This window comes from Vombatus ursinus, unplaced genomic scaffold (assembly GCF_900497805.2).
Source record: "Vombatus ursinus unplaced genomic scaffold, bare-nosed wombat genome assembly UNPS02014802.1, whole genome shotgun sequence".
Classification (NCBI taxonomy): domain Eukaryota; kingdom Metazoa; phylum Chordata; class Mammalia; order Diprotodontia; family Vombatidae; genus Vombatus; species Vombatus ursinus.
The window spans coordinates 18,244,402-18,266,681 of NW_020954580.1; positions in this window are offsets into that span (position 1 = coordinate 18,244,402).

The following is a 22,280-nucleotide window of genomic DNA, read 5'->3' on the forward strand; positions in this document are numbered from 1 at the left end:
AAGCAGCATCAGCTCGAAGATCTGTCAGGAGTCAATCAAGTTAACTCAGAAGTCACTCAGGAGTCACAGGGTAGGCTGTCCTTCAGGGAAAACTGCTCCCCTGCTTAGGAGGGAATGGATGTTTCATTTGAAAACCTCCAGTGAAAGTGCCTTCCAAGGCAATCTAGCAACCCCCGCCTTTTAAAATTAAGATCTATTTACACCATCAATGTTCTGACCTTTCTTTTTTAGAGCTAGGCTGGCTGCATCTTCTACTCAGGATTCCAGGGTACCCAGAGGGTTTTGGAACATCTTTTCCCTCACCTAAAGTAAGCCTCAGCTAGTTATTTCCCCTTCCCTCCCCATCCCTCATTGTTAGGGGCGTATAACTAGCACCCAGTTCCATTTAACCATTTAACAATGACTAGCTTTTACAAAGAGAGATTCACTTCAAAGTTACATCAATAACAAATTACAAATATTTCCCTTAATGCTTAAGGGGGGTGTACCCTCCCCTGTACCATCTTTGTCTCTGGAGAAGTAGGCTCCAAGCTTAGCTCAGTTCCTTCAAAGTCCCACCAAGCTCAGGTACAAAAGCAGCATCTCTTGCTGAATGAATTCTTGCTTCAGTTTTTAAGTGGCATAGTTCTAGAAGATCACTCCCAAATCAAAGAGCCCTTGGTCCTTGTGAACATCAACATGCTGACTGCATAGCCTGTATTCTGCTTCCTGGATTTCTGTGGCTTCCTCTCCTGACCTTCCGCAAGGTTGGAGATCCTACTCCTTTAACCTCGAATGGAAAAGAATAAATAAACAAAAAATGCCAAAGCCTGAGGTCTATTTCTTGGGGCTCCATGACCTCAGAATGAAGAAGTCCCTGAAGCAAAAACCTTTATCTATCACTGAACACTGTAAGAGGAGTCCCTAAATGAAGCAAAAGGAGGCCAAAGCAGGAAGGAGCTGAAGTTTTGAATGGAATGCTAATCAAATGCCAATCAATTGGAAAGACTCCTCTTTTGTAACATCTGTCTTTATATCTAGGTTATGTATCCATTTTTGATCTTATCTTGGCAAATGGTGTAAGATATTGGTCTATGCCTAATTTCTGCCACACTGCTTTCCAGTTTTCCCAATCCATTTTTTTTCTTACCAAATAATGAATTCTTATCCTCAAACTACACATTTTTAGCCAGCCAGAACCAGGCACAGAATGTCCATGTGTGCTCCAGTCTCTCCAAAGTATCTCCCTTATCCTTCATCATGATTCCATGGGAAGCAATCTCTTTAGCCTTTTCCACAAGGAGAGGATGCATCATCTGATGGAGTCTGTGCACATGCCAGACTGTCCGTTACATAGTTTTCCCTACCTTGTATCAACTCTGAATTTGCCTCTTTGCAATTTCTACTCATTGCTTCTATTCTGAGCTCTGGAGAGAGTGTTTCACTTGAAAATCTCTGGCAAAAGTTAAACTCATTGGGGCAGCTAGGTGGCACAATGGATAGAGCACTGGCCCTGGAGTCAGGAGAACCTGAGTTCAAATCCAGCCTGAGACACGTGACACTTGCTAGCTATGTGACCCTGGGCAAGTCACTTAACCCTATTGCCTAGCCAAAAAAAAAAAAAAAGTTAAACTTATTGTCTTCCAAGGCAGCCTAGTCTTTTTTTTTTTAAATCGAATTGCAGGATCCATATTCTAACCTTTCTAAGCTGACATGCTAAGCATGACAGCTTTTCAAATTCCTGAAGACAGCTATCATGTTTCCCTTAAGTTTTCTCTTTACTTGAAATATTCCCAGTCTTTCCAACTAATCCACATATGGCATGAACTCAAGATCCTTCACCAACCTAACTATCCTCTTCTGGATCCTACTTATTGATATCCTTCCTAAAATGTGGAACCTAGAACTAAAGACAGTTTTAGAAGATAGGGATACTACCCAGAGATAGTCTGACAACAGCACACTACAAAGAAGCTATACCTTCCCAGTCTTGGAAGGTATACCTGTATTAATGAAGCCTAAGTTTTTTTGGCTGCCCTGTTACACCATTGGTTCCTATTGAGTACATAGTCTACTAAAATACCCCAGATTTTTCTATAGCCTGCTAGCTAGTCATATCTCTATTATCTTGTACTTGTGAAATTGATTTCTTTTAAACTTGTATTTTACCTTGTTAGAATTAGTCCCACATCTCAACTAATAAAGATCCTTTTGAATTTTCATTGAGTTAGCTATCCCTTCTGATTTTGTGTCATATGCAAATTTGATAAGCATGTTATCTATTCCTTTATCCAAGTCACTGATAAAATTGTTAACCAATTATAGATCCATAGGACATTCAATTTAAGACTTGGCTAATAACTATTCTTTGGTCATGGTTATTTGACCAATTCTAAATTCACTTAATTATATGATCATCTATTCTACACCTCTCCATCTTTTCTGTAAGAATAGCGTGAGAGGCTTGGTAAAATATTTTACTAACATCTACCTAAACTACACCTGCAGCATGCCCCTAATTTAGTAGCCTAGTGACCCTATTAAAAATAATAAAACAAAATGATCTGTTCTCACCAGATCCCATTTCTTTGTCTTTTGCTCATATCAGTCCCTATTTAAAGCCCTCCTCATTTCTCCCCACTATTCTGTTCATGCCCACTGAATTCTTCAAGACTTGTCTCAAAATTTATCTTTACTGCAAAGCTTTCCTTGATCACCTTCCCTCTTCTCTGGTCATATTTTTAACCTCTTCCCCTCTAGATTTTATTTCATCTGTTAGGACTCCTGAGGATAGGGTTTGTTTTGTTTCATCTTTTTATAGCAAATGTGAGAATCAGAGGCCTTGCCACTTTTTCTTTTTTCTTTTTTGCTTTTCTAAAAGGCTAAGTATTCAGGGCATAATTCAGATAGCCTGGGCAGGGATTTCTGGGAAAGAGCAATAAAAAGCTTCTGGGAGAATGACTTTCCAATAAGAAGTGAATCAAAAGAAGCATATCAATGCTATAGTTTGTGATTGGAGTCCCCTTAAAGGGTTGAGCATTAAAGCTATAAGACCACAGAGGAGATCAAGGCTATTCCAAGTGATGGGAGTGGGGCTTGATCCTAGAAGGAAGGAGGAAAGCAGCATATAGGGATGGAGAAACTGTACTTGTTACAGTATATTCCATACTGGCAAAGTACTCAGGTTCTTTCCCTACTTGTGTAATGAGCATTTTGTGAGAATTGAGCCTGAACTATTTTGAGGGGATGAGGACAAGAAATGGCATTCACCTGGAGCTGAGATATATAAATATGGCAGTTCCTTCTCTGCCCATTATTGACCTAGATAATTATTCATGTTTAATATTTGTTAGCCTTTCACTTTCAAAGATGGAATTGAATGCTCTTATGAAAGAGTTGGCTGAAGGGGTATGGATACTAGGACAGAGGAAAGAGTGGGGCAGCCTTAGGCATAGGGGAAGGAAGTAAAGACAGGGACTAAAGGGAGTAAAATAAATTGTAGGGGAAGCAGTGCTGGTCTTTGGAAATGAAAATAAATGCAACATTACAATGAGGTATCCCAGCCTTAAGGAGAAAGTTTGGTTATAATGTATTAATGAAAACTGGATGAGGCACATTCATACTAATAGATGAGTAGCTTAGTATTTGAAGGCAGAAGACTGTAAATCTAATCCCAACTCTATTTATTTGGGGTGTGAGTTTGGGCAAGCCAAATGACCTCTGCACCTCTTGGTTTGCTCATTTGCAAAAGGAAGTGGTTGACTATCTCAATGATTCTCAAAGTGTTGTCGAGGATCCCTGAAAGTCCCTAATTTCTTTTCAGGGAGTGGGTGAAGTGAAAACTATTTTCACAAGGTTACATTCTAATTTTGAACATGGTAAATACCATTAGACATATAACCAACATAAACAAAAACTCTTTTAAGAGTCTTCAATCATTTTTAAGAATGCAAATGGGTCCTAAAACTAAAAAAAGTTTGAGAACTGCTGCTCTAGAGAAAAGGTGTCAAAGTCATGTAGAAATGATTCCTTCTGGCTGCATATTGATACAGAAAACCACAAATTAACATTACCTAGATTGTATTGTATTTTCATTTGTTTTGTTAAACATTTCCCAATTACATTTAAATCTGGTGTGGCCGCTTGAATTTGGCAAACTCTGCCAGTCGTGAGTTTGACACCTCTACTCTAGATAATCTCTAAGGATCCTTCCAGTTCTGTCTGTGATCCCATTATCCTACTAATAATACCATTAATACCAAAAAATTACTAGGATCATAATAGTTATGCTTCAGAAACATTATGCATTGCTCACCTAATTACCATATAGATTTAGGACACTATTTCTATGGGAATTATTAATATGAAAAAAGGAATAAAAGAGGGGGACATGTGCTTGCCAAAGGTGTTTTTCACTGTCACAAAGGAAGTCCAGGACAGGACAGGACAGATGGAAGAAGAGTTCTTTTTGGTTAGTGAAGTCTTCCAATGCCACTATTTGTAGTTGATGTTACTCACTACATCAAGCCCTGGAGCATTGCACAGCTTCCTAAATGGGATTCCTAGTCACTGGAAAGAGTTCAACCCAACCATCCAAGAAAAAACCCAAGAAGATTAATGCTTATTGCCCAGACATGCAGTTGTATAAGCAGCTCTTTGAGCTGATCCTTCAGGACGTGTGTTGGACAGACACCACAGACTGACAATGAACTGGATCCAGAGTAGAAAAGGATGAAGAGATCAGCCTGGATTATATTTAGGAAACTGTTTGATGCCTTCAAAGCCATCAAGCTTCTTCCAGAAACAAAATTCCATTGTTTTAGCACTGATATTCTAATAGCAATGCCATTTAGCTGTGAATCATAGTACACTACAATCTGTGAGGAAAAAAAATTGAAAGTCACCCAAAGAGCAATGCAGAGACACATGGTGGGGCATAAAAAGGCAGTAGGATATTACCAATAATGAATGCATACCAAAAAAATGGCAGAAAAGTTATCACCAAAGAAATATATTATTGGAAAAGGAACTGGGCCAGGCAAGTAACAAGAGCAATGGAGAACAGATGGACAGCCTACATCCTGTACGCATACTTCCATAATGTCAGGAGACCTAAAGGAGGGCTCACAGCATACTGAGTGAATCCAAAAGTCTCTTAAGCTGAGAAGATGTGGGTGAGTTCCAATCTGCACTTTGAGGATGTCAAAATACTATTAGGAGACACCTTGTTTTCCCAGAGCTAAGGCCCAGCAAGCAAGCTATGCCCTGAGTTCAGCATAACAACAATCCTTTGCGCTCACGCTCTGGATGATCTCAGTCTCAGCAAAATCCCAGAATTGTTTCATATAATTATTGTATTGCTTTGGTAAGTACCAGGTGTCATCTGAGCTTGGACAAGCAGCAGACAAGCTCCGGTCATGAAGCCCTACTATGAATCAAACTCGTCTCATTATTGCTGTTACCCCTCATTGTCAGGGCTACAGCTCACTGTGTAGCCATTGGTGTGAGTATTGAGATTTGCCCACACTAAACTAGGGTCCCCACTGGGGTGGTGGGGTGGCATGTGCCTGGTTTCCCTCCTTGCTTGCAGGCCATTTCCTTCACTATAGAAAATAAACTTCTGACTTAGTCTCTGCACAGTTGTTCTCGCATGCTCTGTCTGTTCAGCTCCAGCCTAGACAGGCCAAGAGGTTTGGTCCAGTTGACAAAGAGTATTTTCATTGACTTAGTCACAGACCCGTTAAGGCATTCTGTGCCTCAATTTCCTCATCTGTAAAATGGGGATAACAATAGCACCTACCTCACAGAGTTGTTGTGAAGTTCAAATGAGTTTACATGTATAATATGCTTTTCAAACATTAAAACACTATGTAAATTCTAGCTAATATTATTGTTGAAAACATGTCACGTTTTGCAAGAAGATAATGGGGCAGGAAACTCAAGGAATCTTGTGTCTCCTACCCAGTTCATGGCAAGGAGGGAATATCAGCAAAACTTAGAAAACATTACTTTCTAGCTGCAGTCATGAGAACAGGGATTGCAGTGACTTGGGGACTTTTTATCTCTTTTCCCAGAACAGATGTCAACCCTTTCCTTTCTCTTATGGAATCAACTTTTATTCATCTATGAGTATTCAAGAATCACTTAATCATAGGATTTAGAGTTGGAATTGAATATCAACAACTCAAGGAGTGCCTAGGTTTTATCTCCCCCATTCCCCCTGCACAATTCTTTTGTCAGTTTTTCATTACTCTCCAAAAATAGTCCAAATTCAGCCTAGCTTGAGCAGTATGAGTTCTAGGATTTTTGCACTGGTGTGGAGGGTGGGTGAGGTTGGGATGGGTGAGTGTTGATAATGGACTTAGGGGAACATGGCAGAGGAATAGGGACAGAGGGCAGATGCTGTGGTTGACCAGTCAGAGAGAGCAGTGAGGCAGATGCTTGGTCAGGCAAACTGGAAGTCAATGTGAAGTCACTGATGTGTGATTAATCTCTTAGGATCACTTACAGGGAGGGGGAAGTGGCAGCAAACATGGACTAGAGTGAGTAGTGGTGATCAGTAACAGCATTAATAATTTCCCTTGATAATTTCCCTAAAATTTATACTTTTCAGTTTAAGAGTGATTCAAATCTGTATTAGGTGGGCTTCTTTATTTTGTTTGATCTGTGATCTCATCTTTGACGATTCTCCCACTCATGGTATAGATTATACCCTGTTTACTTCTAATGCTTATGACTCTTGTCCATGCTCTCCCAGAAGCACTCCAAAGGGAATCTACCCAACATATAAGAGGACGTCTTCTCTAGGGCTTTTTAATATTCCATGAGTACCAGTATGCCACAAAAGCTTTCTGTTATTTGCTCTGTTTGTTAGTGAGCCACCTCCTTTTCTGATAATATAATTCTTGGGTGACAATTTTTATACTACTTCTTGCCCATAATCATCATTGGCAATATGCTTCAATCTATTTCATCCACCATACTTCTTTTCATTGTCGTTTGGGTGGGTCACCTACAACTTTGATTCTTCAGAGTTTATGTTGTTCAATGATTCACAGCCATATAGCATCATAGAAGGAAAAATAGTGTGAAAAAAAAATGAAAATGATTTTTGCATCCTCTGGATGCTCCTGTTTCTGGATGACATTGTTTTGTTTGTATCAAGATTCAGGATAGTATACGATCCTCTTGCAAAGCTTTATGGCCACACAAAAAAGAGCAATCTAACAATCCACACAGGAAAAACCAAATGGATAAAGCATGTCTATTGCTCAGATTATGACTTGAAATCTATGGAAAAACTAACTGAGTTAATCCATTACTTCACAGATGTTGGTCAATCACTGCAGATGGATAATGAACTGGGTCCAGAAATGACTGGATGAAATGATTAGATGGAATACTTGTGGGAAGTTTCATGGTACTTTCAATGATCCCAAGCAGTATGATGGTACAAAAGCTTACCTTCTCAACACCAATACTAAATAAACAACAAAGAAAGAGAAACAGAGTGAAAGAAGATAAATGAGCCCCAGAAATTTTAAGAAAATAAATACCAAGTTTTGTGAGCAAAGCCTCCCATTCCCTGCAGCTCTCTTCTTTGTCAGCTTTTCTGTAGTAAGAGGATTATTCAGTTCCTTAAAATTCTATTTGACTTGATTGCATTGCTTCTTGTGAAGACAAGTGCACATAATGTCAATGTAATTTTATTAGCTGTCTCCTGAATAATTGCTCTTCGGTAAGCTAATTCCTCATTTCTGCTCCTTGGGGTTCTCTTATTATTATTAGAAAACATTGAAAGAAACAAAAATAGAAAAGAACCTTGGATTTTTTCCCTCACTGTTGTTATGAGATACCTGCTTAATTACTATTTTTATTCTGGATCTCTTGATTTTTGGCAGGAGGATAAAATTAATATTAATATGGACCTACACATCTGGTGTGTATTTGTTTTTTCCACTAAGCGTCTGTCCCGCGTCAGGGAAGGATATGTTTTGCAACTCCTATTTCTATCAAGAAAAGGGACCAGCTTGGAGCTCCCCAACAATACAACTCTTGCAATTCAATTCAATTCAATTCAATAAGCATTATTAAGCTAAGCATTGGGGATGCAAAGCAAAAAGTGAGACAGTCCCTGCCCTCATGGAACTTACACTCTACTGGGGTAAAACAATATGTGAAGTAGGAAATTAAATATGAATAGAGATAAAGTAAATCTATGAGAGGACAAAGAATTATCAGGCCCTATAGTTTCTCCACATTTTAGCTTCCTAGGTAAATAAATAGTTCCATGCACATAGAGTGAAGGAGAGTTGAGGGCTCTGTTTTTGTCCCTGATGACTTGAGACAATGGCTCATTCTCAGGTGGAGGCCTTTCATCCTGGACTCAGTGGTAATGGATGTGCTTCCATTTCAACAAAATCACCTTTACTGGTTCCAGCAGTGTTTGACAATGCTGACTTGAGACCATTGAGTTAAAGAGAAACTGTTTTATGGATGACAATATGTCATATCTAGACAGGTGACATAAAAAGCATGACCTCTGAGGTAGCCTTTCTTTTTGAAATAAAGGAGGAAGAAAACATGGAAATATCTTTGAAATTCATCACAAAATCTTCATTTGCTTGCCTTTTCCCACATGACAGGACTCTCCCTCTTCTCAGGATAGATCCCAGATTTTGAAAATCAATTAATCCACTAGGCTTACATCTTTTCCATCCCCTGAGCCACCCTGGACACTCTTTAAAACTCTGATGAGAAGAATTAAAGGGTAACACTTATTCTTACCTCAAGTAACTTGCTCTTAAACTGGGAAGTTGGTGAATGAGAGCCCCATTGTCTTGGTGAATGCTGCTCTTTGTCAGCGCTCAATTATTCGTTAAAATGGACAACTAACTTAATCTTTGAAGAGAATTCCACCTGTGAAAAAATCATAAATATTGTATTTTCGCCCTTCGGAAACTCTCCTTGATCCCAAAGACAGGAACAGAAGTTACCAATCATTCAGTAATGGAAGTGGTTGCTATTAGTAGGAACTAAGTAGGGGGGAAATCCCTGGCACTTCATTTAGTCAGTCAATAAGCATTTGTGAAGCACCTACTATGTGCCAGGAACTCTGCTAAGCAATGGAGATACAAGAAATGCAAAAGACAGTCTCTGCCCTTGAGGAGCTCACAATTGAATAGGGAAGACAACATTCAAACCACTATGTACAAGAAGCTATATACAGAATAAAAAGGAAATGATCTATAAAGAGAAAGCAACAGAATTAAGAGGGATTGGGAAAGGCTTCCTATAGAAGGTGGGACTTGGTAACTAAGCAAGTCACCAAAGGTTAGTGTACAGTGCTAATTACACTAGATTCCTCTCAAGATCTATTGGATGAGCACAGAAGAAGCTCAGTTTCAGGGCTAAAAGACTAAAACAAAAAATCCAGTGAGCTGTCTTACAGATATGCAATGTTGGCCAAAATGGAGACTGGGCAAGAGAGTGGGAATAGTTCATCATCACCCGCCACAACTGCTAGAAAAACAACTCAAAGTTGATTATGGCTTCTTCTTTGAATATGGAAAATATATTTAGAAGAATTCAGAAGTAATAACAGCTCACATGAGAGTCACACACTCTCCTTTTTTAATGTTGGGAACAATGGTTTTAGCCTACCCAAGGCAGATGTAGAACCATCAGGGCTAACAAATTTAATGTCTCAATTTCCCTAATCACAGTTATTCCCTTCCATTATAATATTTAAGTAGAGTGGGTGGAGTACATTGCAGAGCATAATTTTGGTTAAATGTGAAAGCCTGAATCATTTGCATCTATGTGTTTAGGTAGTTTCTAGCAAAAATATCAATATATTCATGTTTTAAATACAGTCCTTATAGAGAGATCTTGTCATGGCTCAGGAACTAGACCCTATACAGCATGGAGCATGAGATACATTGAAGGAGAATTGCAGAGTTTTGTGTGTGAATATCTAATTACAACTAGCATTATTTTGTGAAATGCTTTACACAAGTTATCACATTTGATATCACAGCAATCCTCTAAGGTAGGTGCTATTATTTATTCCACTTTGCAGCAGAGGAAACTGAGGAAGAAAGAGGTTTAAATGATTTGTCCAAGGTCATATAGATAAATAAATGTCTGAGGCAGGATTTGAACTCAGGCCTTCCTATCTCCAAGTCTGGAACTCTATCCACTTAGCCACTTGGTGGCCAAAATGCCTTGAAAGAGGCATTAGAATTTAACAGAAGTACCGGAGACTCAAAAGACATGAGTTTTAGTCCTCCAGGAAAAATGAAATATGGTATAATGGCTAGAATGTTGGTCCTAGAGTCAGGAAGACAGGTTCCAATTCTGCTTCAGGCTAGCTATGTGACCCTGGATAAATTTCTTAACTTCATTGAGTTTCAGTCTCCTCATGCTTTAAACGAGAATAATAATGCACCTTTTTCATAAGATTGCTATGAGGTTCAAATGAGATCATGTAAATGTGAATTATTATTAGGACCTAAAGGTCTGCTCCCACAAGTCAATTGCATTCATCATGCCTTAGGTTCTCCATTTGAAAACACCATGTCTCTCCTTTTCTTTCTCTACTACTGGAGACTTGGGGGTATTCAAGAAAGACCCAGTTTGTAAATTCCCCCAAGGACTGAAAATTCCATAGCCAGTAGACATTAATTTTTAAAGTTTTTTTTTCTTTTTTAGTTACTTCACACACATGCTGGAATCTCTCTTTTCCTACATTTAATTCACATCTTAAGATTGTGTTATATTGCATACTTCACCTTCCCTTTTTAAGTGTTTATCCAGAATTATACTTCAAGAAGTGAAAGAAAGAAAGAAGCTAAGAAAGTGTTTCCATCTAGGAGGAGGGAACCATGTTAATTCTCTGAACCTTTTAATCATGAAGGTTGAAAGATTTGAACTAATAATTGAGCTCTTTGAATCTTCCCCATGTATCTCAGTCCCAAGAAATTTCTTGGTCTCTTAGAGATAATTTATTTCTTGTTCGCCATTAGCAATCTTCAAACATTTATTTGTGTTCAACACAGAAAGCTAAATTGGTAGCTCATATGCGTGGTAAGATATAGAGTGTGATAGGCAAGTCAAGAGTGCTTGGAGGCACAAGAGATGGTAACACATGGTAGGGCACCAGAGCTAGATGAAAAAAGCTTCCATCTGATTCCCAAAGATTAAACGATGCTCACTGCCAACACTGAGATTAAGAGAGAAAAATCCAAGTAGAATAGTTTCCAGCTATTGAGTGTGGGTGCTACCTGAGTTCAAATCCAGCCTCAGATACTTACTAGCTGTGTGACGCTGGGCAAGTCATTTAACCCCAATAGCCTTTAAAAAAGTAAAAAAAAAATTTTTTTAAATTAAAAAATATTTGCTCTACTATTCTGTTTTCCTTTCACCCCCATTATGCCATGAATAGATGAATATACTGGTCTGGTAAGGAACAGTGGGTGGAAAACATTTCACAGTGAAGGGTTTCTGGAATTCTTTGCCTCTGCACAATGGCCAACAAGAAGAAACTCTGGGCCTAACTCTGAAGCATTCATTTCCCAGAGGACAAGGAGTTCATGTCAGGATAGCAGCAATCCATCTAAGGTCAACCTAAATTCTGCCTGGGCAGCAGTATTTCAGAGATCCCCATTCACTGTTCTGAAGACCACTGTATGGTGGGATTGGGAAATGGGATCTCTTGTCTCCCATACTGGAGGTAGCTTCAGCCCAGGAACAAATAAAGTGTTTCTTAATTCTCTTCTAATAATATAATAATAATTGTTGTTGAGGATAGGGATAAGGGCTTGTATCATTTTCAGTTAGCAACACTAGTAATTAAGGAACAAACATGCTACTTGAGTTTCACCCATATTATCTATTTCTTTATTTTAGTGCTAAGAAGCTTATTTTACCCAATCTTTCCACAATGTTTCCCGTCCTTTTTTTCCTTGCTGATTTGAGGCCCCTGATGGGACTTGAACTCTTCATTTGATAGAGAAAAGGGTCAGAGTACAGTTGGTTTGCTCAACTGTCACACACATTCCAGACCTAATGGTCCCCATCTTTTGTTTTTTGACCAGGCACTTTTCTTCTTGGAAAGTAAACATCCACCATCTGCCAAAGCTTGGGGTCAAAGCATATCTGTTTGGTTAGGTGCAGAATAGACTTAAAGTTGACCAAAAAAGCAAACAAAACAAAAATGCACAACCTTCAAGGTCTTGAAAGGGGAAAAGCATTCCTCTGTCCCCCCCCCATATGTCCTCTTTCCTTATTCCAACCAGAAGTGCATTCCCTAACTCTGTTATTATAATCACACCATATGCATTAAATGATGATAGGATCAAATCTGAACTCCCCTGTCTCCCCCCTCCCACCCCCTCAATGGTAAGGAATCAAAATAATGAAAACCAACCCACAATTGAATTCCTGTAAGATTATGACTAATTTTCTAACTAAAATGACTGCTGAGAAATACCAATTTTTGAAAATAAAATTTCAGGTGCTTTATAGCCAGAATGGGGTAAATGCCTTCCTTACCCCACAAAATTACTCCCTTCCCCAACTTCCCTGCCCCATGAAATGGACTTTTGCTAGTGTCCCAGGATTCTTGTCTCCTACCTTGCAGCTTGCCTCAAATCTGGTCTATGTCTCCTGCCCTGGAAACAAAAATTCTTTGTTATAGCTGTGGCAGGACTGTAGGATTTTAAGATGTGGGAGAGGTGAGTTGTAAGGGACCTTAATGGTACAAACATCTTATGTTATAATTTAGGCAATTGAAGCTCAGGAAAGTTTAGTGACTTGTCTAAGTAGGAAGTGGTAAAAGAGGGTGAAGACCCAGGTTTCACAACTGCAAATTCAGGGCTTTTTCTATAGCAAGCCATTCTTTGATGCAATAGCAGTAGCCATGACGATGAAACCCGTCTTCTTTCCCTGAGGATCCCTTGGCCTAATGGCAATTGAGTACAATGTTTAACCCTGGGAACTTTTGGATACTGGCAGCTAGGTGCCACACTGGATAAATTCCTGGGCCTGGAATCAAGAATCTGGCCTCAGACCCATAACCAGCTGTGTGGCCCTGAGCAAGTCACTTAATCTCTGTTTGCCCCAGTTTCCTAATCTGTACAATGGAAATAATAATAGCAGTTACCTTATAGGGTTGTTGTGGGATCAAATGAAATAATGTCTTAGGGACAGCTAGGTGGTACACTGGATAGAGCACCAGCCCTAGGGTCAGGAGGACCTGAATTCAAATCCAGCCTCAGGCACTTGACATTAGCTATGTGACCCTCGGCAAGTCACTTAACCCCAATTGCCTTGCAAAAGAAAGAAGAAAAAGAAGTATTTGTACAGTTCTTAACAAAACCCATGGAGCATCATAAGTCCTATACCAGGTGTGAGGGACTTGTGGCCTTGAGGCCACATGTGGCCTTCTAGGTCCGGCCTTTTGACTAAGTCCAAGTTTTACAGAACAAATCCTTTTTTTTTTTTTGGGCAATTAGGGTTAAGTGTCTTGCCCAGGGTCACACAGCTAGTAAGTGTTAAGTGTTTGGTCTGAGGCTGGATTTGCACTCAGGTCCTCCTGACTTCAGGGCCGGTGTTTTGTCCATTGCACCACCTAGCTGCTCCAGATCAAATCCTTTTTTAAGGGGATTTGTTTTGTGAAATTTGGATTCAGTAAAAGGGCTGCACTTGAGGACCTAGAAGGTCACCTCCAAGTTGCAGGTTCCTCACCCCTGTCCTACACAAATGTTAGCTGTTATCATCATCATTATTATTATAAATATTACTACTAACATCATTGTAACATTGCAGAGGATTTAACGTGAAATCATTTTGCCATCCAGCATTTGCTTGTTCTCCATAGACATTTCCTCGAGAAAGCAAGCATGTACTTCATGGGCAGTTATATACATGAAGTCAGATGCAACAGGATGTTCATGCAATAGATAGTAAGGTTATAGTCTTACTTGGTGTTTGGACAATAGCAGGGTTAGGACATTTATAGATAGATAGATAGATAGATAGATAGATAGATAGATAGATAGATAGATATGTAGATATAGATAGCTAGAGATATACCTATCTCTAGCTATCTATACCATTTTTAAAAGAGAACTCTATAGTGCTTTCTGCTAAGCAGAAGGTTCAAAAGGGGTGCATCCTTTCTGCCCATCTTGCCTCTCCAATTCCTAGGAAAAGGGCTGTGGAAATGTGAATGAGCAGTGAAGACAAATGAATCAGAATCACAGAATCTTAAGAATTGGAAGTGTCCTAAGATGCCATACAATCAAATGTGCACATGAACGAGAATCCCTACTGCAGCACAGCCAGCAAGTTGTCATCTAGCCTTTGCTTGAAGTAAAGGGGGTAGACAGAGGGACTCACAACCTCCCAAGGCAGTCTAACTTATTCCTAGATAACTCTAACAGGAAAATTTTCTTTACATAGAGCCTACATCTTCCCTTCCACAATTTTGCTCCATGTCTCTGAGCTGTGCTTTCTAGAACTGAGCAGCAAGGTTGTGAAAGGGCTAGTTTTGGAGTATGAGCACCTCACTTTGACTTCTTGATCCAATATTAGTTGTATTATCTTGGGGAAGTCACCATCTCAGGACCTCAGTCTCTTCATCTTAATGGTGGTAGGCAGGACTTTTCTGATGATTCTATTGTTTTCCTCCCTTAAGAGAGGCATCACTCCGACCCAGCTGACTATATATAGACTTGACCACTATATTCTTTGGAGAGTATGAAGACATCATACAAGAATTCACTATTCTAGATCCAAACTTTACTCAGAATTACAATAATGTTAAAAGAAATTAAGTTTATAAGACTATGTAAATATTTATAATTAGAGGCAACAAGATGGTACAGTATATAAAGCACTGGACCTGGAGTCAGGAAGACCTGAGACATTTACTAGCTGTAAGTAATTTAACCTCTGTTTGCCTCAGTTTTCTCATCTGTAAAATGGGGACAATAATAGTACCTACCTCCCAAGGGTTGTTATGAGGATAAAATAAGATATTTGTAAACCCCTTTGCAAATCTTTAAAAGTACTATAGAAATACTAATATTATTGTTATTGTTATTATTATTTTTATCATGATGATGATGATGATGATTGTCAATTATTCTCAGATGAAAAGTTTGGCACAAGCTGTAACAGATTTCCATAGTTGTTCCTTTCCCCCTACTTTTCATATTAAATTAGGCTAGATCTTGAAGATGGAAAAGGAAATAGGAAACTACTCCAGTACCTTTGCCAAGAAAACCTTGTGGACAGTATTGGTGTGCTATGGACCACGGGGTTAACAACCAAACAAGAACAATAAATTCTTGAAGAAGATACCCAAATGTGCTAAAACAATCTTTGGTGCAGTTATCTAGGTTCCCTGAAAAGACAAGAAATATACTTCCTAACTTTGTTCTTATAATCACACACTATACATATGAAATAACAAAGAAAAGAAATCACCATTCCCCAAAATGTTAAGGAATTAAAAACAATAAAAACCAACCACAATCAAGTTTCTATAAGATTATGGCCGATTTTCTAACAAAGCAGGTGCCAATTTTTGAAAGTAAAATTTGAGGAGCATTGTACTCAGAAGAGGGCGACTACAGATGTATGACTACATGGTCTTTATGGAGCTTTCCAACCTTATGTCTCAGATACTAGGTCCAGTTCCTTTTTCACTTTGTAGCCTTCCTAATATATGAAGGTTGCTGTCATGATCATACTAAATCTTCTCTTCTCTAGAATCAACATTCCCACCTCCTGCAACTAATCCATATGATTTTGAGGTCCTTCATCTTTGTGGCTATACTCCTCTGGATCTTCTCTACTTGATCTCTGTTCTTCCTAAAATATGGTCCCCAGAATGAAAACACAATGGGGGTGACACCCATGAATCCTAGAAGAGATATGAGACGGTTTCAAGGGGTATGTGGTCTAGACCCCCTGCCTTACTCAGGTTAACTTTGGAAGCTTCTATATCAGAAGGTGTTCTATACTTTTTAAAAAGGTGCCTAGAGATGGAGGTCTTTCTCTAGGAAGCCTGCTCCAACAGGAGAAATGCTCTCACAGTCAAAAACTTGTGATGTCTTAGTGAGCCTTAACAATCTCTTCATTGACTTCAAAGATTGTTAAATTATTAGAGCTCCAGAGTGGGAGCTATAGACCCAGCTTTACTAGGGACTGGTTGACCTTGGGCAAAATCACCTCACCTCTCTGTGCCCTGGTTCCCACAGTTATACAACTGAAGTAATAAGTGTCCCTATTTATAGGAATGTAATGAAGACAAACAGGTAAAGTATGTGAAAGCACATTGAGGGAGGAGGGGAAAAGGGTGTTAAATAAACCATTGTATCATCCTTATCATCATTACTGATAATGAAAGTCCTAGTAATAAATCTAAGAGCAGGAGAAGCCTGGGGCAAGGGAAGGATTTCTAATTTGGGCAGGAATATGCAAATGAGGAAAAGGTGAGTGGGGGCATTTACAAATTATCATTCCGGGCTGCCAGTACTCATATTGGTTTCTTGTTTGTTGCTGGGAAACTGCTAAGAATTTTTTGCTTCATAGAGCTTTTGCTTTTTCGAGTGAATTATCCTAAGAACAAGCAAAGGGTGATGCTCAAAAGCAAAACCTGAAATTAGGGTGAATTCACCTATTTTTTGTTAATTAATTTTCACATCATTCTTTCACACATACCTGGTGAACTACAGGATCATAGATTAAGAACAGGAAGTCATCTAGTCAAACGCCTTCATTTTACAGATGAGGAAACCCAGAGAAGCAGTGATTGTTCCATGTCACATAGATCTAAACCAGGTCCTCTGATTCAAAATCCAACATTCTTCCATCATAGAGATGTGTTTGTTCCTTTTTCTCTACTCACCTGATGAAGGAGGACTCAGGCAAGAATCTTGCCAGTAAAGACCAAGAGAGAGACTCTTCTGTGATTGTCACAGCACAACCTGTTTGTTTCCTTTTCCTTTATATAAATGGACAATGGAGGTGTCCTTGATTTCCTGGTGGATAACCTCCTCTTGCCACATAACCCAAAAGATTTCCAACAGCTTCTATATGTGCACTGGTCCCCCTGCCTTGTAGATCTCTTGTTGTTGTTGAAATCTTTCAGCCATGTCCAACACTCTGGGGTTTTCTTAGCAAAGAGAGTAGGGTGGTTTGCCATTTCCTCCAGCTCATTTTACAGATGAGGAGACTGAGGAAAATGGGTGAAATGACTTGTCTAGGATCACACAGCTAGGAAGTGTCTGAGGACAGATTTTTTGTTCTTCTGACTCCAGAACTGGGCTCTATCCATTGCAACAAGATTTCTGCTGGAATGGAATTAGCAACAGGCACTTTGCCATAACATTTGCAAACTCTTCTTCAGCTGGAAGTTTGACTGGAAAGAGATTGACTTTAATCCGAGGTCTACGGTCAAAGTTCATGATGGTCTGGTGAGGACACTATGGACATGTTCAGCCCATATCTCAAGGATCATGTCCCTATCACTGATGGGTGAGGCTCCCTCAGCACTGAGAAGTTGAGACGCACCAGAGATAAGATGTTGACACTGAGGCCCTTTCTTGAACTGTATTGCCAACCATTCAAATTCTACTACAGAGAGTACGCTTCCGATGGGCTGGCCATGTAACCTGAATGACAAATGTGCATTTACCTAAAAGACTATTTTATTGAGAACTCACATAAGGTAAGCACTCACACAGAGGTCAGAACAAGTGTCTTTCCTGAGAACTTTAGTATCAATTGTGAGACATGGGAATCTGGCACAGGACAGCCCACCGTGGCGTGCCCACATCAAAGAAGGTGCTATGCTCCATTAGTAAAGTGGAATCACAGGTAGCACAAAGGATACGTGAGATGAGCAAATCTAGAGACATCTTGGTCCCAAAGGTTCAAATGGACTATTTGTGCCTGACCTGTGGTAGAGCCTTTGGAGCTGATATTGGACCGATCAGTCATAGTTGGATACTACAGCTTGACCCCAACATCATGATGTCATTTTGGTCATCTTCAAGCACTAAAGAAAAGCAACAACTTATGCACCCATCCTCTTGGTCCAAACCTTCATGACCTCTTATCTGTGCTGTTAAAATAGCCTCCTAATTTCTCTCCCTGCTTCCAGTTTCTTCTCTGTCCACTCTGTCTTTGACACAGCTGCCAAAGTGATATTCCTAAAGCTCAGGCCTGATCACATCATCCTCCTGCTCAATAAGATTTGGTGGATCCATAGTGCCTTAGGCCTCAAATACAAACCAACCCCTCTGTCTGTCATTTAAAGCGCTTCACAACCTGGCTCTAACCTACCTACCTTTGCAGCATTGCTATACATTGCTCCCTTTCACACACACACACACACACACACACACACACACACACACACACACTATAATCCAGTCAAACTCTCCCATCTCTGTATCTTTGTATAGGCTGTTCCTTTTGCCTAGAATGTACAACCACCCTTCCCCCTCCTCACATTTGAAATCCTTACATTTCAACCTAAGTAAGGGTAGGAGCTCATTCTTGTCTTTGTCACCCTGGTATCTAGGCCACTGCCTGGTGCAAAGTAAGAGCTTAATAAATGATTGTTGGGGCAGCTAGGTGGCTAAGTGGATAGAACACCAGCCCTGGAGTCAGGAGGACTTGAGTTCAAATCTGGCCTCAGACACTTATCACTTACTAGCTGTGTGACCCTGGGCAAGTCACTTAACCTCAATTGCCTTGCCAAAAATTGAAAAAAAAACAAATAAAAAAAATAAATACTTGTTGACTAACTATACCTAAAACCGGTCTTTCATCTCAACTTAAGGAAGAATCTTTCCTATATTTGGTTGTTGGTCCCAAGAGGGCTATCCTTTATGTTTAATAATGAAAAAAACCTATGTGATCACACAGCCATGTATTCAGAGGTAAAGCAGGATATTTATATTCTACTGATTTGTCTGGGGATATGTTCAAAAGAGGTGGAACCATATAGTGGAAGGCATTATGGACTAAGAACCAGGAGACTTGAGTTCTGGTATTTCCCAATTGTATATGTTTGGCCAAGTCACCTCGGTACTCTGGATCTCAGTCTCTTTCTACTGTATATAAAATGAGGGAGCTGAACTAAGTGACTTTCAAAGTCCCTTCTAGTTGTAATTTGTTGTTGTCGTGTGATTGTGTCTGACTCTTCATGACCCCATCTGGGGTTTTCTTGGCAAAGATACCAGAGTGGTTTGCCATTTCCTTCTCCAGCTCATTTTACAGATGAGGAAACAGAGGTAAACAAGGTTAAGTGACTTGCCCAGGACACAACTAGGAAGTGTCTGGAGCTGGATCTGAACTCAGGTCTTTTTGACTCCAGGTCCAACACTGTCTCTACTGTGCCATCTAGTCTGTGACAATCCAGGAAGTTTGGCAGCCTTTGCAGACACTAGCAATTTCTTAGTTATGACCCCAAATAGAAAACACACATAATCATAGCATCGTAGATTTAGACTTGGAAAGTACATTAGAGGATGTTGAGTCCAACCCCTTCATTTCACAGATGAGGAAACTGAGGCCCAGAGAGGTTAAATAACTTGCCCAGGGTTAAACAGTAAGTATATGAGGCAGGATTTGCACCCAGGTCTTTCTAACTCCAAGACCAATGTTCTATCCACTGCTCCACCTGACTGCCTCAATATTATTACATTTGCTTTCATATTCTCCCTACTAATATGATCATATTTTCCCTCAGGTTCTAATACAATAATAGCTAACATTATATAGCACTTAGTATGTGCCAGGCATTGTGCTAAGTACTTTACAATTATTATCTCATTTGTCCTCACAACAACCCTGGAAGTTTATTATTACCCGCATTTCATAGATGAGGAAACTGAGGTAAACTGATGAGAAGTGTCTTGCCCAAGGACACAGAAAGTTAGTAAGCAACTGAAGCTAGAATTTGAACTCAGAACTTCCTGACTCTATGTCCAGTGCTCTTTTCTACTGTACTATCTGGCTGCCCATTATCTCTAAGCACACACACACACACACACACACACACACACAGGCACATAAGAATGTGTTTCATTTTTCATGAATATGTAGCATACAGAGGTATGCTGATAAATGTTTAACAATTGGCTCTCCAAAAATTGTATGTATGACCCATTTTAAGTTTAATCTGCATTTACAATATTCTCCATCACTTTCTGAAGTCTAGAGAATCAACAAAACAATAAATCAAGCCCTGATTTGTAACATTTGCTGATTTTTGAGGTGTAAATGTTCACACTGAAAATTCCAGCACCCCCCTGAATGTATGTTTATAGGTATATATACCTATATAAGCTCATAATACACCCATTTATGCACATATACATATCTATATTCACATATAAGACATAATACATGTACATATCTATACAATATATAATACATATATACATGCATGCATTTATGCATACATACATATATGTGGATAGAGATATCCACATATATATACATACACAGACAGATAGATGGATGGATGGTTGGATGGATAGGGATTGGGACTTAAAAGCCAGGAAAACCTGGATTCACATCTTGCCTCTGATGTGTATTGGGTGTGTCATCCTTACCCTTTCAATGCTCTAGAGAGTTCTCTATGACTGTGCCGATTCAGAGAAGGTGCCAATTTTTCTTGGTAGAAGCAATTTCTTCAACAGAGGGTTCCCTATGCCAGTGAAATCTCCAGTTCAGTCTCCCTCCCTGTATGTGTGTATGGATTCTTTTGAGAGTGCCTAGTCATGTAAAACTATCAATCCCGATGAAATACCTTCAATTAAAAAAATCAGAAGGCTAAAAATCCAGGCTAGCAAGGATTCTCCTTACCTTAATAAAACAAGACCAAGCAAAACAAGAAAGGTCACAATAAGATGTATCCCTTCCCTTCCCTACCCTCTTAGCCCCCAAGTCAGCAAATGAAAGAACCAGGCTTTTCCAGGCTGCCTTACTTACCCTGTGGCTTCCTTTTTCTCTACAGTAAAGACATTTAAATCAGAAAATGGCTTTAAAAAGGCTTTTGGAAACTTGACATACTGATCTATTCTCCAATTCAGTAAAATGTTTTCTGAGCTGGAAAAGGCCAGGTCAGGGGGCTGGGGGTGGGGAGACCAGCACAGCAATAATGAAGACCTTTTATTCAGGAAACCAAATCTGACAAGGAGATGAAAGGTGAAGAAGTGTGTGTGTATGTGTGTGTGTGTGGGGGGGCTATTTTTATAACTTAGAAGTTAGGGACCTCAGGGGTCTGAAGAGAAATGCCAAGGAAAGGAAAAGAAGATCTTTTTAAAATGTGATTTATTAAGATTATGATTTTAAAAAAAAAGTCCAACAGTTCGCAAGAAGTGAAATAATATAAAGCATGCAGGTAAGACCCAGAAACCCCAAAGAAACCAACAAACTCAAATAAATGGAATCGTTTATTCTTTGAATACAGTACAACTTTACTTACTAAGAGAATACTTAGTTTAACATTACAGTCTACTGTGCTTCTCTTAGTCATCTCTCCCACACTAGCTTAAAGATGCTCACAGGATCTGAGGACACAGTTGTTACTCAACTCCTTGTGCTATTGACCTCCAAGGAATTCCTAAGCTAGATGACCCTGAAAAACTCAGCTATAAAAAGGGACAAAGGAGTATTTTAAAAGACATGTATTTGGAAAGATACTGCTCAAAGGAGAGGAGCCCAGGTTTCTAGAAGCAAGTGACAACTAAAAACGAGGTTATGACGCTCACTCTTGAAATCCACATACAGATGGGACTCATGAAGCTGCTATACTTTCCCACCACAGACCATAGAAGAAGTAGCTCATTTTATTTTATGCCAAAACCAAAATATAAGCCATTTCCCCTTTGATCTCCCCAAAGAAAAATGTATGGTCTGTGGGAAAAAATATGTATATGTGTATATAGCTATATAATATGTTTGTGTATATGTAGATGGGTTTATGTGTATAAATACATACTTAATGTTGTCCTACTCTTTTTTTAAATTTTAAAATTAATTAATTTATTTTTAGTTTTCAACATTCACTTCCATAAGCTTTTTGAGTTTTAAATTTTCTCCACCTCCCCAAGACGGCATGTAATTTGATATAGGCTCCACATATACATTCTCATTAAACATATTTTCACATTAATCATGTTGGAAAGAAGAATTAAAACAAGTGGGAGGAACCATGAGAAAGAAAAAACAAAACAAGAGAGAGAGAGAGAGAGAGAGAGAGAGAGAGA